The sequence below is a fragment of the Ambystoma mexicanum genome, chromosome 8 (genome assembly GCF_040938575.1).
Source record: "Ambystoma mexicanum isolate Mex_15411 chromosome 8, UKY_AmexF1_1, whole genome shotgun sequence".
NCBI lineage: Eukaryota > Metazoa > Chordata > Amphibia > Caudata > Ambystomatidae > Ambystoma > Ambystoma mexicanum.
In genome coordinates this window covers 1,678,443,078-1,678,460,916 of record NC_090929.1, presented here as the reverse complement: position 1 = coordinate 1,678,460,916, position 17,839 = coordinate 1,678,443,078, and the positions used below count along the sequence as shown (strand labels likewise).

Here is a 17,839-nt window from a genome sequence, read left to right as displayed (position 1 = left end):
GAGAGGAGTCTAAGATGACTGAGGTTACTGGCTTCCGAAGAGGGAGAGCCCATGGAAGAAGGCCAGAGTAAAGGGAAGAAGTTGGGTGCTGGGGTCCCAATAGGGAGGATCTCTGTTTTGCTGGCATTGAGGGAAAGATCATTAGAAGTACACCAGGCCTGTGTTGAAGGAGGGTGCAAAGGCATCTGTAGGAAGTTTGAAGAGGAGGAGTTTGTCATCAGCGTAGCACTGGAAGTTGGGGGAGAAGGAGGAAATGAGGTGTGCCAGCAGAGTAAGGTAGATGTTAAAGAGCCACGTCGAAAGAATAGAGCTCTGGTGGATGCCACAGGTGGGGGAGGAGAAGGTGGCCCAGTATGACTTTGGAAGAGCGGTCCGTTAGGAAGGAGGTAAGCCAGTCCACTGCCTGTTCTGAGATACCAAGGGTGTCATGGGTGCTTTTTATGAGGATGGAGTAGTTTACTGTGTCAAATGCAGAAGAGAGTTCAAGGAAGATGAGGACAGCTGGGGAGTTGGGATGCAAGCATGTCTTCACTGGTGTTCAGAAGAGCAGTTTCCCTGCCTCTGGCTGCTCGGAATCTAGACTGATGGTTGTGAAGACCACCAACAAGTTCAGTGTGGGACTTATGTTGGGGGAGGGACAACCTCTCAAGAAATTTCCCCAGGAAAGGGGTGTTGGTGATGGGGGCGATAGTTGGCCGGGCAGGAAGGGTGTGCTGACGGTTATTGTAAGGAGGGGGCTCACAAGGGAGTGTTTGAGGGAGGATGGAAAGAACCAGTAGAAAAGGAGTGGTTACAAAGATCAGCGAGAGCAGGGGCAAGAGAGCCAATGTTATCCTTGATGGTTCTGGATGAGCAAGGGGCAACTTGTTTGGAAGAGACCTTCATGGAGTTGACAACCCGGGTGACATCTTCCGGAGAGACAGAGGCGAAAGAGAAAAAGGAGGAAGGAGGAGGGTAAAAGGTAGGAGGGGGAAGAGGGCAGAGGGATGGGTTAGAAGAGTGTGTGACAAGGCTGTTCAGTATGTCCTGGGCTTTGGAGTTGGAGTGGCAAGTGCATTGCAAGGGGCCTGGGAAGGAGTGGGGGCAGAGGATACTGCGGACGGGTTGGCAAGTTCCCTGCAGAGTTTGAAGAGTTCAGCCATGTTGTTGGACATGCCAAATACTCGTGCCTGAATGTGGGCCCTTTTTTTGCACAGATAGTCTGTAATGCCTTTGGAGCATGCGGCAGGCTAGTTTGTCAGAGGGTGAACCCGAAGTTTGCCACTTTCGTTCTGCAGCCCTGCAAGTTTTTGATCTGCAAGTTCTGAGCCATTCCAGGTGTTATGCTTGGAGGCAGGTTTCAGGTGGATCCTCATGACTGAGGCAAGGATGTCAAGGGTGTTGGTAATGGAAAACTAGAGGTTGCTGACAGCAGATTCAGAGGTAGTCTGAGGTGGGCAAGGGGAAATGAAGGTGGAAGTGAAGGCAGCAGCTGACACTCGTTTCATCGGACAGATGTTCGTGAGCGAGGTTGGCAGAGCTTTTGGAGGAGTTGTCACAGGGCCGTAGGGACCCAGATGTGAGGAGAGAAGAGTGGTCAGACCAAGAGAGGGGTGACCAGAGGAGATGAGAGAGAGAGAGGTCGGAATGGATGATGGCGTGCAGCGTGTGTCCGGAAGAGTGGGTTGGACCAAAAGGAAGAATGGAGAGGGATAAGGAGGTGCAGAGGTCAATGAAGAGTGAGGATGCTGTGCACGGGGAGTCTAAATACATGTTGAAGTCACCCAGGGGTAGCAGGTTGGAGGTTCTAGAGAGTAAGGAGGAACAGAAATGAGCCCACTCAGAGAGAAACAGGGGAAGCGCCTGGGGGCCGGTAAATGGTAGCAATGGTCAGGGTGGAGGAGGGAGAGATTACCAATTTGCATACTAGGCCCTCAAAGGACGAATAGAGCTGAGTGGGTAGGATGGATGAAGGAATACACTCAGGGAGGATTAAGGCAACCCCACCGCCAGCGCAGTGAGGTCACTGCTTGGAGGTGTTCTTAAAGCCGTCGGGTAAGAGTGAGTCAAAGGAGGTGACTGAGCTAGCATTGAAACAAGTCTCAGGGAGTGTGAGTATGTCGAGGTCAGTGTCTTCAAGGAGAAGGCAGATGTCGGCAGTGTTTGTTGGCTGAGCGTGCATTGAAGGTCGCCAGGTCGAGACGATCGCTACCTTTGAACGCTTTTTGCGATGTTGAGGGGCGTGGTACTTCAGTCAGAGGTGGCGGGTGGGGGGGTAGGGGGAGAGGCAGGAGAAGGAAGGCAGGAAGGTAGTTGAGAGATGGCAAAATCCGGTCAAAGCAAAGGAGTTTGACCTGAAGGCTCTGTACCAGGATTGTGCCAGTGAAGTAGACATTAATGCAGCAGCGAGATGAGAAGCCTGCCAAAAGGACTACCCACTTGGTGCTGCCAATAATGGTAGTGGAAGAGTAAGGGGAGAGAGTACAGATGAGAAGTCCATAGGTGTGGGTGTGGGACACAGAAAAGGATGTCCTTTAAGATTTCTCTGGAGGAACACTGATATGGGTGTCTGCAATTGGGAGGCCAGGGTTTGCAGCAAGGATGTCTTTTTTTTTTTTTTTTTGGTTTTTCCATCCTGATTTTGGGAGGGATGGTGGATAGGTGATAGTGTAGCAGTTGAAGTAGGTTGGAGAGATGGAGTGCGCCATCTCAGAGGAAGAGGAAAGATGCAAGAGACGGAGATGAAGAGGGAGGGGGTGCTGCAGTGCACAGTTCTGACATTAACTCACAGGTGACCAAGTGGATGTTAAGAGAACGTGCCGCAAAGTAATGTGGGATGTAAGCACACTTAGATTCGATTTTTAAACTAACAGACACAAAACAATGCAGGATGTGAGCCCACCTACATAGTGATACCTTCTCACATCCGTTGTGCTCTAAATTAGGTTGATTGGCTTTCTCCATAGTGATACCTTCTCACATCCGTTGTGCTCTAAATTGGTTTGATTAGCTTTCTACATAGTGATACCTTCTCACATCCGTTGTGCTCTAAATTAGGTTGATTGGCTTTCTCCATAGTGATAAGTTCTCACATGCCTTGTGGTCTAAATTGGTTTGATTGGCTTTCCTCATTGTGATAAGTTCTCACATGCCTTGTGGTCTAAATTAGGTTGATTGGCTTTCTCCATAGTGATAAGTTCTCACATGCCTTGTGGTCTAAATTAGGTTGATTGGCTTTCTCCATAGTGATAAGTTCTCACATGCCTTGTGGTCTAAATTGGTTTGATTGGCTTTCTCCATAGTGATAAGTTCTCACATGCCTTGTGGTCTAAATTGGTTTGATTGGCTTTCCTCATAGTGATAAGTTCTCACATGCCTTGTGGTCTAAATTAGGTTGATTGGCTTTCTCCATAGTGATAAGTTCTCACATGCCTTGTGGTCTAAATTGGTTTGATTGGCTTTCTCCATAGTGATAAGTTCTCACATGCCTTGTGGTCTAAATTAGGTTGATTGGCTTTCTCCATAGTGATAAGTTCTCACATGCCTTGTGGTCTAAATTGGTTTGATTGGCTTTCTCCATAGTGATAAGTTCTCACATGCCTTGTGGTCTAAATTGGTTTGATTGGCTTTCTCCATAGTGATAAGTTCTCACATGCCTTGTGGTCTAAATTGGTTTGATTGGCTTTCTCCATAGTGATAAGTTCTCACGTGCCTTGTGGTCTAAATTGGTTTGATTGGCTTTCCTCATTGTGATACTTTGCTCCAAGAATCTCATGAGAATGAGAAATCTTTACATTGTTTTCATTTGAAAGGAAATAGCCATTTGTAAATAGTTCCCAGGTTAGGGGTGATCCCTGCACCTTTACGTCAAACCCCAAGTGGGCGCACACCTCCCTTACCCAGGCTTGCCTGCCCCCCCCCCACCACCCCCACAGTGACCATGAAATGGCAGTAAATATAACCAGGTGACCCCTACTGCCTGGATCTATATGTTAGCCTAAGGGAGGGACTAAAGGCTGTGACCTTAGTTGGCTTGCATTCTACGACGACAAACTCTCTGCGATTTTCCTTCCAAACTGTATGTGCCTGAGTGCAGTTCCTTTGTTATCCATATCCAACCTCGTGCTCCAAAAAACCTGACCACAAACAACCAGCATCCCACTGAAGGCCCCAGGTACCAGTAACTGTACATGAGGCTACCAATCATCCACTGACCTAGGCTAATAAGGAACACGTTACTTACCTGTAACTGTTGTTATCCAGCATGGGTCTGGCATTTCTTCACATGCTCATGCAGCATGGGAATCCATGCCAGACCCCATGTTGGAGAATGCCTAATTTCTTGGATGCCATCTTTGTGTTCTGCTTACTGACCACTAGTTCTCTCTGAATATATTTATTTTATACTTTGATTAAACTTTTTAGTAGCATTCGTTTTTTTTTTGTTACAGAATATTATCCAAACCTGTGGCTGGACAATGATCTTCCTCTGTCGCTGGCTTTCAGGGCTAGAAATCAGAGTGTCTGGTGTCTCTTCTGAAAGCTAGGCCATTAACACATCTACCGTAGGGGAGCTCATGTAACCGCAAAGTTATTTTTAATATTTCATACTGCGTACACAACCCCTAGATTGCGTGGATTTTATTTTTTTTATTTGCATTTGTCAAGCGCGCTTGCAGCCATAATGCATCGAGGCGCTGTTACAGAAGATGAAAGGACTTGAGTTACAAACGGGTGATCAGAGGTCTCATAGTTGCACAGTGGCAAGCAAAGGTACAGGAAAGGACTTATACAGATTCACAGTGAGGGGAGAGGCAATTTAAACAAAGAGCCTGGTTTTGATAGCCTTGCGGAAGGCTAGGTTTGACTCAGTCAGTCTAAGGTGAGGTGGCAGTGCGTTCCAGTGCGTGGCCACTTGGGTGGGGAAACTGGAGCCACCAGCGCGCACCTTTCGCGTTATGGGCATGACAATCGTGTTGGCATAGCACGATCTTAAGGGTCTTGTGGGCCGTGTGTTTAATTCTGTTTGTAAGGTATGGAGGGGCGAGTTCATGAAGGCATTTGTGGGTGATGGCGAGGGTTTTGAAGACAATTCTCTCTTTGATTGGGAGCCAGTGTGCCTGCCTTCTGATTTCGGAGATATGGTCTCTTCTAGCGGTACCTGTGGCTGCCCTCAAAGCGTTGTTTTGGGCTAGCTGCAATTTGGCAATATTTTTGTTGGAGGTCCCAACGAGAAGGGCATTGCAGTAATCTAGCCTTGACCCGATAATTGCCCTGGCAATGGTGAGGCAGTTATGGCGGGACAGGAAGGCCTAGCGGCGTTAAGGACTTCAGAGTAGTACGCTGAGGAGGCGGCGATAGCATTTACCTGTCTGTCCATGGACAGGTTGGAGTCCAAGTAGACTCTGAGCGTCTTCACGTGGTTGGAGACCTTGATGGGAATGTTATCAATGGTGAAAGAGGCGTACTGATCTCCGAGGTTGCCCAGTGTGAAGGGTGACCCTATGAGGAGGAGTTCAGTTTTTTCACTGTTGAGGCAGAGCCAGTTCTCTGCCATCCAAGATTGGATGGTAGAGTAGATGGTGGTGAGGGTTTTGGTGTCTGCTAGGTAGTCGCCTGTGAGTGGGATAAGGACTTGTGTGTCATCTGCGTAGTTGGTATGCCAAGGGAATCAAGGATGCTGAACAGGGGCCTCGTGAAGAGGTTGTAAAGCGTGGGCGTGATAAAGGATCCCTGAGGAACACCGCAAGTGAGGAGGATAGGAGAGGCGGATGCTGAGTCAGAAAAGACTTTCATGGCCCTTTCTTGGAGAAAGGAGGTGATCCATTGACAGGCTTTGGTGGAGAAGTTGGCTTGGGTGGCTAGATGGTGGCACAGGGTGTTGTGGTCCACCAGGTCAAAGGCAGTGGAGAGATCCAGGAGCAATAGGAGAGCAGGTTTGCCTTTGTCTCTGAGATCGTCCATTTGGTTCTTTAGGTCAAGGAGGGCCGTCTCAGTGCCGTGCCGTGACGTGGGCGGAACCCAGATTGCCGCAGGCCGAGGAGACTGTTATCTTCCAGGAATTTTTGGACTTGCAGGTATGCTGCTTTGTCCAAGATTTTGAGCTGGAATGGTACAGTGGTGATGGGCCTGTAGTTCCCAGGGACTGTTGGGTCGAACAAGGGTTTTATGAGGAGCTTCCTTGAGTCCAGACGGAACATGGCCTGACTGGAAGGAGGAGTTAATAAATGCTGTGAGGAAGGGGGCTAGGGTGGGTGCCGAGTCTTTGATGAGGCTGGTTAGGCTGGTTAGGCAGGCATCACCCTTATAGTTGGAAGGTTTGATGGAGTTGAGCAGGGCGATGACCTCTAGCTCAGTGATATCTTTGAAGTCAAATAGTGGGGAGGAGGTGGTCTTGCTGGGTGGTTCAGCGTGCGAGTTAGCTATAAGGTTGGATAGGGCTTTTTGGTGGCTGCAAATTTTGGTTTGGAGAGTGTTAAGCTTCTCTAGCATGGCAGATTGAATGCTATTACACCACTTGTCGTCTTTGATGATTGATGGAGGTGCGGGGGAAGCAGATGTTTTTTCCAATTCGCTAAAGATGGTGAATAGCTCCTTAGACCCCGACTTGGCGTCGTAGATCCTAGCGTTGAAGGAGGCAGCTTTGGCTATGGTAATGTTTGTTTTATAGGATTTGGAAAAGGCTTTGAACTTTTGTTTGGTGGCTTCAGAGGGGTTGGCTTTCCATGTGGAGAGGGCAATCCTCTTTTGCGCACGTTGGTCCAGGAATTCTTTGGTGAACCATGAATTAGCATGTTGTTTTTTTTTAGCTGTTTTAAGGGTCAGTGGAGCGATGGCGTCCACGGCTGACGTGATGACCTCCTTGAAGGTGTTAGCTAAGGTTTCAGGGTTGTTGGAGGACGGGACCTGCAAGGCGGGGTGGAGAAGGTAAGGTGCTAGGTTCTCGACTGTGAGTAGGCGTGAGCTCCTTGCGTAAGTGGCCGGGCACGGTGAGGGCGGGGAGGGGGGTGAGAGGGCCACTTTCTTGGTTCCTAGGTTGTGTTGGATGTAGTGGTGGTCGGACCAAGGGATGGGTGTGTTGGCGGTGATGAGAAGGGAGCAGTTGTGGTGACTGATCCAGTCGAGGGTGTGCCCTTTGAGATGGGTGGGGTCAGATATAGATTATGTGAAGCCGAGGTTGGACAGCACCTTCTTGAGGGATTTGGCAGGGGAGTCCTTGGGGTCGTTGAGCCCTAGGTTGAAATCTCCCAGAAGTATGACCTGTGAGGTCTTTTTGATGTTGTTGGACAGTGCAGGGATCAGGGTGTCATGGAAGGTGAAACATGGGCCTGGGGGTCTATAAACAATGTGCATGGTTATGGTGCAGCTAGGGAAGACATTAATTTTTAGTGGGAGGTAGTCGCTATTGTTGTCAAGCAGTCCTTCAACTACTCTGATGGCAAGAGTTTCCCTGGCGATTAGGGCAACGCCTCCATCTCTCTGAGAGGTGCGGTCTTTCCTGAAGATGGAGTACCCAGATGGAATGGCCAGCGATAATGCTGGGCCTGAACTCTCATTGAGCCATGTTTCAGTAAGGATGAGGAGGTTCAGCTGATATGGGTTGTTTGACCGAGGTCAATACATTTGCAGCGGAATTGACCATAGTCACATCTATTTGACCTTTGGCCAAAAAAGCCAAATCCCTGGCCCGCCAGCAGCCCTATATCCATCCTCCCTCTCCTACTTAACTTATTGCCATCCGCCAGCGCTTCTCTTAAACCCCTGCAGCATCAGTTCTGTCCCTGCAGCGTGGGTCATAACTGACGCCGCAGGGTCCCTTTCTCCGTTTTACTTTTGAAAAGTCTCCTGCTTCCAATGTCCCGGAAGCAGGGGACACCTCCGCAACCACCATTCACATTATAGCGAGCAAGAAGAGCAGGGGACACCCCCGTCCCCCATATTCGATATAATGGAACCGTATGGCCTAGTTGTACATATTTTCGGTTGTACGATCATTTCGTACAGCCTAAAATCAGTCAACTAGGCCATACAGTAATTTATTTTTGGTCAAATTGGATAATTCCAATTGTGTGGTGTGCTGACAGAAGTAACTATTTATTGCAAGAGAAATTCTCTATTTTTGTACCCCCTGTTTATTTTACACAAGACGGTTAATACAGTGCTATCATGTAAACAAGAGACACACCATGGTCCAGGAAATCTTTAGTGTAGGACAATAACAAGGGAATTGAATGACAAGATCCCTAATGTGCTACAATACAGCAGTCAATACAGCGTCTCTACCTGCCAGGGCTTGACGAGGCACATGTACCTCAATCACTTTGCTAATACACTGCAATCACATACTGAGGTCATAAACATGTAACATAGTAACATAGGAAGGGTTCCACACGGTTTAAAATAGAAACCAGAACTTCATTTCATAGGACGGTACTGACATCTGGTTGTCAGAAAATGGAGGATTATACACTTAAGCAAATCGGTGCTGCCCCAAACTAATGTGATGCATCGGGGTGCTCACCACCCTTTATGTGGGGGTGATCGAGCCATAGAGGAGTGGCCAACCCGATATGCTAACCAGAGGGTGGATGCAGTGATCCTGCAAGCACGCACTTCACAGGGGCGCAGTAACTTAAATCATTGTACAGTCTTATACCTGGAAACTCTGTTCCCCAGAATGCACCCTTAGGGAGCGGGACCGGCGGGACCGGCCCAAGGACCGGAATACCGAAACAAGCAGTGGTGGGCTTGCCAACCAAGTACTCCCATCGCCTGTACCACAGGCGAGGCGAGTACTAGCAGAATCGCACATGTAGTGCCGTAGAGCTGCCAACCGGAAAGAAGGGCATTCCAAAGTGGCATTGAATGCTGCAGATGTTCACAATCTTGCTGTTCTGGTTACGTCTTAACATAAACCATTACCCCCTGAAGCAGTCGCTGTCCTTGACCGGTGCTGGGCTTCCCTGATGGAGTCATGGCTCTGTCTGTGCCTAAAAGTTGCTTCAGACTTGGGCCTGGGCCGCCCTTGTGTAGCTGCACTTACAGATGTGCCTGAATGTTGCTTCTCCGCTGGTCCTGGCACTCCCTGGCGGAGCCATGGTTCTGCCTGTGGCTGGAAATTGCTTCAGTTCTGCTTTGTTCATCCTCCTTTGTTCATACTCCTTTGCTGGTCAGTAGTTTTGGCCTGAGTTTAAGCACTGCCGCCCTTGGCACAGGTGACATTTGCCCTGTGTCTGAATTTCGGTGCCTGTACTCACCGGCTGAACCACTGTTCTAGCTGGGTATTGTGGTTTTTTAGTTCAGCTGTGGGCTTGGCTCTTTACCTGGGTGTTTAGCTCTTAGCCACTGTGGCTCCGGTTCTTTCTCTACCTCTGCTTTGCTGCTGTTTGTCAGTCCTGCGCTGGGTCACTGATGTTATGACCGGGTTTGCTCTATAGCTAGGTAGTGCTGCGGTATATCAGTTCACTCCGAGCCACTGTGGCTGAGCCACAGTTCTCTCTGTGCCTGGGTTTTGCTGCTCTTTATCAATCGGCTCTGGGACACTCTGGTTGGGCTACTGTTCGGTCAGTTCCTGTGCATTGCTGCAGTAACTCAGTGCAGTGAGAGCTGCTTCACCCCCCCCCCCCCTCTGCTGTTGGTTGCTCAGTGAAAGGCCGACTTCTCACGCTATCAATCGGGTTCAATTGCCTGCTGTGACCGTTTCACTTCTACAGTAGTAGAAGTGCCACACAGCCCTGCATTCTGGTACAGTATCTGGTGTGGATGCGCCAATGAGGCAGCTGGTCTGCTGTGATTGTTAGCACACGTGGTGAGTGAAGTCACTGGCTTGTTCTTCTGACACATTAAGAGCGTGTTTTCAGAATATGAGCTGAACAGGGGACCGGGCTTTGGTTGTGGGTCTTTGGGTGGGGGAAGTGGAGTCCTTTATTGACACATGGGGCTTAGACTATGGAACAATCACCCAAGAGAAAACTACAGTGAATGATGTTGCTTTGTGCCAGGCTGTGGCTTGGTCGTGGCGTGGGGTCTAACGTTTACGAAGATGACTTTGAGACAAGGCGCTGTTTGAGGACTGTGGGAAGCGCCACGAAGCAATCATTACTTCAGAGCACTCTTACAGGAACAAAATGATGAGACACATTCATTGTTATCTGGACAGAGATGACCACCGCTACTGCAGTCCTTTTGAAGTGTTCATACCAAAAAATAATGTATGGTCGAGGGAGGGGAGTCTACTAACCTGTGTAACTGTACCCAAGCCTCCGTCAAACTCTGAGCGCTTGTGCATGTTACTGAGGAGCTGGGTACAGAGAGTTGTGGTGGATATCCTTTTGCACTCTCCTTTTCTGACTTTGTAGAGTCTGGGTGGTCAGAATGAGGAAATGGACAAGGAGGCACACTATCTGAAAAAACGGCCTTGTCTTAACCTGACACAGCTTTTGTTTTTGATATGGTTATCAACCGTTTTGTGAGAGGTATGCGATTTTGGCCTTTTTTTCCAATAGGACAGGTTTTTAGGGAAAAATGCCTTAGTTTGGGGGAAAAAGCGGCAAAAAGACAGAAAAAAAAGGTATGGGGTGGACATGGTTGTCCTGGTAATGCAATGGCTTCTGTGAATTTTGAGAAAAACAGTGCTCTGCTACATTCCCCCACTCTTGCAGTTAGGAAATCCCACATTTTTTGTAATGTTTCACAAAACAAGCAATACCACAAGCCAAAAAACTGAGCCATGGTACACAGGAGTTTTATGCTTATGGCCAAAACAGACGTACTTAGCATGTGTAAATAAGGAAAACGAATGCGGTGAGGAAGGGCAAGCATAGAATTTTGTAAAGAGCACAGGTAGACCTTTTGAAGGGTAGGTGACTTGTGCAGGTTACAAAAGTGTATGGTGCCTAAAGCAGCGAGTAAATGTAGGTCACATTTGGGAAATGAAAGGGTTGTGTGACAAAGGGCAGCAGCAAATGGGTCGACCCGTTATGAAAACCACACAAAGACGACAAATGTCGTACCTTCCGACGTTACCACAGGTGTCCCGACGAAAACAGTATCTCACATGTGTGGGTGCACCTACCTGGGTGTAATGGGGAAAGCCTAAAATGTTTGGAGGTGATGTCCCCGGCCTTGGACATCCCTTTACCATGTGGGTGTACCGTCCCCTGAGCACAGTGGCAGCCCCAGGGAGCCCTGGCAGGCTCCCCATTCCTCCCCGGAGGTGACATCTGTAACGTAGCACAGCCAGAGTTGCAGCCTGGGCTTGCAGACAGTCAACCCACATGGGAGACCTCCGCTCCCAGGGAAACACCAATGTTCTGCTGGCATGGGGGCAATTTGTGGCCTGCCCCTATAATTGTGTCCTAGCCCACCAAAATATCTCCCCCGATGGCCCATTCCCACCCACACCACCAACAATCCAGCCCCAGTCTCACCCACCCCACTGACAATGGGCCCTAACCGTAGAATAATAAACAGTACTCGCATAACATTGCCGCTGCCCGCGTAGAAAAAGCTGTAAACAAAACAAAAAACATTTTTTACCACAGCAAAAACAAATCTTCACTAATACTTTCCAATTACGCCACCCCCCCTTGCTAGCCATCGCTGGTGGTCTACTGAACCTCACCCCCAGTGAAAATACATTTGCCCCTTCCTTCGGGCAGAAATCTGCCCCTAGGGAGGGCTGTGTGAGGTGCACCCCCACACTCCATTTGGGGTGGGGGGGAGAGGGCCACCCCAAAAGTCAGACAGGCCCCCCAATGGATGGGGCAGTAGGGTTTGGGCCCCCTGGGGGCTGATTGGAACACTAATGTGCCCATCTGCGCCAAGGGAAGTTTGGTAAACAAAGAAAAACATTGAAAATGGTAGGCTGCACTCACTTTGGGGGGGGGGAGCTGAGGGGCACCCTAAACCTCTGGGGGAATTTTGTAATGTAAAGGGGGCAGACCTCCCCCAACCCCTCCCACCCCAAATGGAGGAGGGGGCATCTCATGCATCTTGGGTTGGTGGGCTTTATTCCAAATCTGACTTTTCTCTTTATCCTTACTCCTTGCCACTGCTTTCCAGTCAAAGGGAATTAAGTTAGCTGATGTTTGGGAGTGAGTGTTGCTGGGAAAGTGCTAAATCTTAGCGCGATCAATTGCTTTAAAACAGTTTTTCATGTTTTGTCATTAAATATCCATGTGAACTGTTAGGACTTTGAACCAATTATTCTGTAGGAATCATTGAATTTGTGTTGCCACAACATTGGTGGCTGTGGTAAAATTGTATTGGGACTATATTTCCCTTTCTTATAAATTAATAAATATCTTATTGATACACCCTGGCCTGGATCCTAGTCCATTGTGTTCGGGAAGGTGGGTGCGAGACGGGTTGGAGGCCTAACTCAAAACGAATCTGTGGTTTATTAAAGATCAAAAGCGTTTTTGTCAGCCTCCTTCATTGTTGGGGAAGGAGTCCCTGGCTGGAGTGTGCCTTGTTATAAAACCGTGGCACTCTGGGGCTTCTCTGGTTTCTCCCCAACTTGGTGCTTCCCGCTCTGGGGCTTGCATTGTCTCACTCTCTTGCCCTATTCTGGGTCTTCCTGGATTTCTCGCTGTTACAGGGTCTCTCTGCGCTCTCTTCACTCTGGGGTTTCTGTGTGTTCTCCCCAGCTTGGGCCTTCTCTGTGAATCCCCACCCTCCGCCCTCTCTGGTGTTTCATTTTGCTGTTCTCACCTTGGGGGTTCTCTGTGCTTATCCTACCCTGGGGTCCTACTTCCTCTTACTTGCTTCACTGCACACTTCCCAATTCTCTGGAGCCACTGCATGCCTTCTTCTGCTGTGCGGTGCTCCTCGGGAGCGTTGGTGGTTCTGTCCGACGCAGGGCCACTTGCGTGACTGGTCAACTGGGTAGTGTATCAGTCGCTGTTGACTCGTCTCTCCCACTTGCTTTGTGCTGCCTTGTGGCTGTGGCTTCCCTTCTCTCTGGTCTCTCTGCGTTCTGTGGATTCTTGTTCCCTTCTGCTTCTCCAAGCCGGATCCTTCCAGCTATTTGTTCAGTCTGTTTCCTGCCTGCAGCGTAGACTGCCGGCTGCAACGCCACGCTTGACCACACCCCCCGTGGGCCTTCCAGGGCACTTTAGCTCCACAGGCTCTCCTCCACGCCGCTTCAGATTGGTTCTCTAGCTGCCTCTCATCCAAGGGGCTGGGGCATCCGCATCTGTGCTGTGTCGGAAGAGGTCTGAGGATAGGAGGGCTCAGAAACCAAACCAGCCGTTACAGAATGTGGTTTAGAATTATTATGCATCTCAGCTGCGGGGTTGCAGAGGATGCTTGATGTGTTATCAGTATTCCAATGAAAATAATGTAAGCATTAATATACAAAAAACCAAGGTGATGGTCTTTGGGGGTTCTAAAAGGAAACAAGATAGAAAGACCTATCAATGGAAGATTATTGCAGAAACTTTTGAGTTGGTAGGTATACTCCTATCTGGGGATACCCATTATGCATACAACTCCCAGTAGCTTCTATTATGAGATGGTAGTCTAAAGTGCTTAAGAAATGGAATGTCATGAAAAAATATATGGCAAGTAAAGGTGGGTATTCTATAGAAGGCTATTTAGAAGTCTAAAAGAGCTGTGTCATCGCAGGAGCTTTATATGTACTAGAGTCTGTCGGGGGTAAAGATATGGAAAACCTAGGGAAACTTGAGAAGACATTGTGGAGGCCATTGTTGGGCCTACCAAGATCGACTCAGATTGAAGCTATAAGATGTGAATTGGGGTTGACGTCTTTAAAAACGTTATGGAAAATACGGTGCTGTAAGCTCTACGTAAAGATTATATTAGGAGAAGGGGATGGAGAGGGCTTAATGAGCCTTATTGGCAAAGACATGTACAGGAGAGATGCACTGAATACATACATGACCAACATGAAAGATAGAACACTCCCCTTCCTTAAAGAAATAAACATGAAGCTTCCCACAAACCTAAGGGACACCAATACTATGTACAAATATCTTAAAAAGAAAGCCCTTGAATGGGATATGTGTAATAACCTGTCTTGCCTTGCCAAAAAGACAATATGAGGTCTACGCGCTTCAAGGGATACATCCTGCGATACCCCAAAGCTATTTGCTAAAGACCGGAAATTGAAATTTGATGAGATTTATTGCCCTCCTCAGGTTTAATATACTTCCTTGTAAGGAGTACACGGGTGCCTGGTCTGGTATACCCAAGGAGGAAAGTTTGTGTAGGCACTGTTGCAGGGAGATGGAATCAATCAGACATATACTCGCAGGGTGTGAGAAGCTACAAGAATGGTACCACAAGGGCTATGGAAAATTGGTGAGTGATTCAAGAATGATTCCATTTGACCTGTTTTGGTCGACCAGGTACATGGCGTTAACTATGGTTTACATTGGTGCCGCCTTTTACATATGGAAGAGAGCAATTTCTAATGGCTAAATCAATTCCCGGTGCACCCCGTTATATACGATGAAAGGTAATATGTTAGTTTACTGTATTTTACTGTTTTAATACACTCAATTGTGTTTTATTGTACTTATGCTTTTTTATTACAGTGTTTATTATCACTGAATTGTTATTCAATATAGTGTACACGGTTTTATCTAACCAATTGCACTTTAAATTTAATTTTAAAAAAACATCTCAGCTCCCACGTAGCCAATGAAGGTCTCAAAGGTTGGGAGGAAGAGATGGTGATGTATGTCCCTCTCTGGGTGTTTCCTGTCCCCCGTCCTCCAGTGGGAGCCGCTTTCGCTATCCCCCAGTGGGAGTTGGGTGCAGCTGGCTCACTTCCCCTAGTCTCAAAAGGGATGGCTTCCCCTTGGGAAGAGGCCAACACACTCCTGGAATTCAATTCAAGAGGTACAGCGCACTTTAACACAATTAGAAAAACTATAGGCATTTTCCAGACCTACTATTCTCTAAAGAATTTTAAAAAAGCACTCTGGTACAAAATGGCTACAAACCCACAGCAAGCGGATTTGTCCTCTAATAATGCTAAGTAAAACATTCAGAAGCAAATATTATGCGAAGTGGAAGTCTGAATATGAAATTGGGAGATTTGGTGTAAACACAAGTGTCGGGCCAAATTCGGATGCACTTATGATGCGAATCGTTGGAGCAGGGTCGACTGGCTGTTATCTTTGGACTCCTCATGTAGAACGCTCTCAGGAAGAGGACTCCGTCAGCTGACTGTCACTGATGGGTACAAAGGGTCGGGAGCACTGAAGCTTGCCAGGTGTGTGCTACTCTCCATTAAACCAAAGTACACCAACACTTTGTACCTCAGTGGAATTACCTCTCTGCAAGAGTACGCCATCTTGAAGGAGGAGGGAGGCACAGTTCCATGAAGATTGAGAGGTGGCCTCCTCTCGTGGACGATGAAAACCTCTTCCTCCTCACCACACTGACCTCTTTTGCTTGTTGCCGGGGTGTGGGAGGGAGGGGCATCGGGCAGTAGCAGAACATGCTCATCCCCAGATGACCAACTATTCTGTGGAGGTTGTTGTGGAAGGAACTGCCCATCCATATCTTGATACTTCAATTAGTGTGCACTGGTCAGTTCTTTTGGTCAAACTGGCAAGACTAGCATCTCTGGAATAAACCTGGATTTCTGCGTCGGCTCTCCCAGAACAAAAGCTTAACATCTAGTCTGACATCCAGTTCTCCTCAAACTCTATGGTGAAGGATATCTTTTTCCCTAGATCAGGGGTCTGCAAGCTCTGGCTCTGTAGATGATTTGGACTACAATGCCACTCGCCCCTCCTATTTGATTATGCTGGCAAAGGCTGATGGGAATTGTGGCCCAACCAATGTGTAGACCCAGATGTTGCTGACCTGTTCCCTAGTTTCAAAGACATTGGGCTAAGATATATAGTTGTATAGCAGGAAATAGTGACCGGTGGAGTCCTTCACTTTCAATCAATCTTCCTCGCTTCCCTGTGGGTCAAGGTTGGAGTCCGCTATGGAGTCACCTGGTCTATGCCTTCCCACCAAAGCTCCTCTAGGAAAGAGGATTCAGCATAACTGGTGGTTTCCCCAATTACAGGAAGCAGGCTTCCACCTGCCAGAAGTTCCTTTGATCAATTGGATTTTATTGGCCATGAAGATTCTAGTGGCTCTCAAAGCCACACCATTGACATACTCCCTCGCAAGAAGAACCAGCCATGCACAGCAGTAGCTTAAACAGACAGCCATGTGCTCGCTTAATCTACAGCTCCAAAGAAACGTTGCCATACTTGATTACCTGCTATATTTAATAAAGGCATTATTTACATAATCCACCACCCCTTGGCTGCTACATGAGCACCCCCTTTCCTGATTAATGTGAAAGCCAAACCGCTCCATTTAGGTCTCAAATCAATCCGAAGGTTTTGTCCCTTTTTCCCTGGGGAGCCCTGCCCTTTGAGGCTAGCGAGGTGAACCGCTAAGCAAAATCCTACCTACGGTTTTGGGATAGCGGGGCCTCACTGAGAGTGACTCGCCTCAAGGGGGACAATAACTCCCATTCCCATGTGGAGCTCCTTATAACTTAAGCATCATCAGCATTCCTGGGAATTCAAGAAACTGATAGTATACTCAACTGTTGGACCAAGGTAATACAGAAAGTGGCTTTGGGTGCTTGGCTCAAGGCAATGCTGGTCATTCTGTGGGTTGGACAGCTGAACATAAACACCACGCCCCTTTTTGGTCACGGTGCAAGAATAAAGGCACGATCACTATTGAATGGGGGAGGAGAAGCAGTACGCAAAGGTGAGCCTCCGACGTGAGCATGTCACTGATGAGCGGAGCCAGCTGTGGCGCAGGCAGAGGCCGACACGGAGGCGAGACGCCGACAACCAGACACGGGAGGGTGCAGAGTCAGAGAAGGAAGGCAGCTCAAGGCCAGCTTTACCTGGAGGCCTGACCACATGGAGGATGCAGTGAGCCCAGTGCCTGCAGACCGCCGCCGAAAATAGGGATAAAGGGACAAACTAATCCTGCTCTCAACGAGAGCGCCCAAGAGCGGGTGGATGCCAAAACAAGTGCAAGGGAAAACCCACTTGTATCCAGACTGGAAAACCTGCAAGCTGTGGGGAATGCCACTGTTTTTCCAGAAACGGCGACTCACTGCAACAAACCTAATGTAACAGAAGGTATCTTCGTTCCAAGGCAGAGGGAGACAGAGAAAGGAAAGAACGAAAGCAGAGGAACGAAGAGTTGCCATAACCCCCTATGAGGATTAGAGGGACCCGGATACACCGGGACCCACAGGGGCTAGAGAGGCCCAATAGACACAGTGAAGAACAAATACAAGTAGAGCCCAAGATGTGAAGAAAGTGGGGAAATGTCACTGCGAGTTGTGTAGAGGGATCAGGGACATATCCCTTCACTTAACTAAATTGAGACATTTTGGTTTGTCAATGACTTTAAACTTTCTTTACGGGACTTTATGAGACTGCCATAACTTGTTAAAAATAACCAAGAATTGTGTTTTCTACAGACACTTATTGAACCTAGACAGAGGGGTGTCTCCAAGAAGCCAGAGGAAGATCAGAGTGAATGAGTGTAGGGCACTCTGGTGGCAGGGCCAGTTCAGCGGATGGGTTTGGACCAAGGACTATTTCTTGGTTTTGACTATTGATGAGCACCTTAGTTATAGTTTTGGTAGCAAGGTAACTCCCTTTTAGAAATGGGGCTAGAAAGTAGTTTTCTTTTCCAGTTAAATAAAACCTATGGTTCGAGTCCTTCTTCTGGGTTGCCACAGTCCACAGCATGAAGTGTCCAACCAGGTGAAAACAGCTGCAAAAATCACCAACCGGAAACAGGTCATTTTCCTACAACACTACAGATGGGGACCACACAGAAACCTCCG

General features: G+C 48.2%; 1 protein-coding gene across 8 annotated transcripts in view; it reads left to right on the top strand.

The window, feature by feature from the left end:
• ATE1 (arginyltransferase 1) overlaps positions 1 to 17,839 on the top strand; it is a 781,290-nt gene that overhangs the window by 406,994 nt on the left and 356,457 nt on the right. The gene's annotated exons all lie outside the window — the stretch shown is intronic.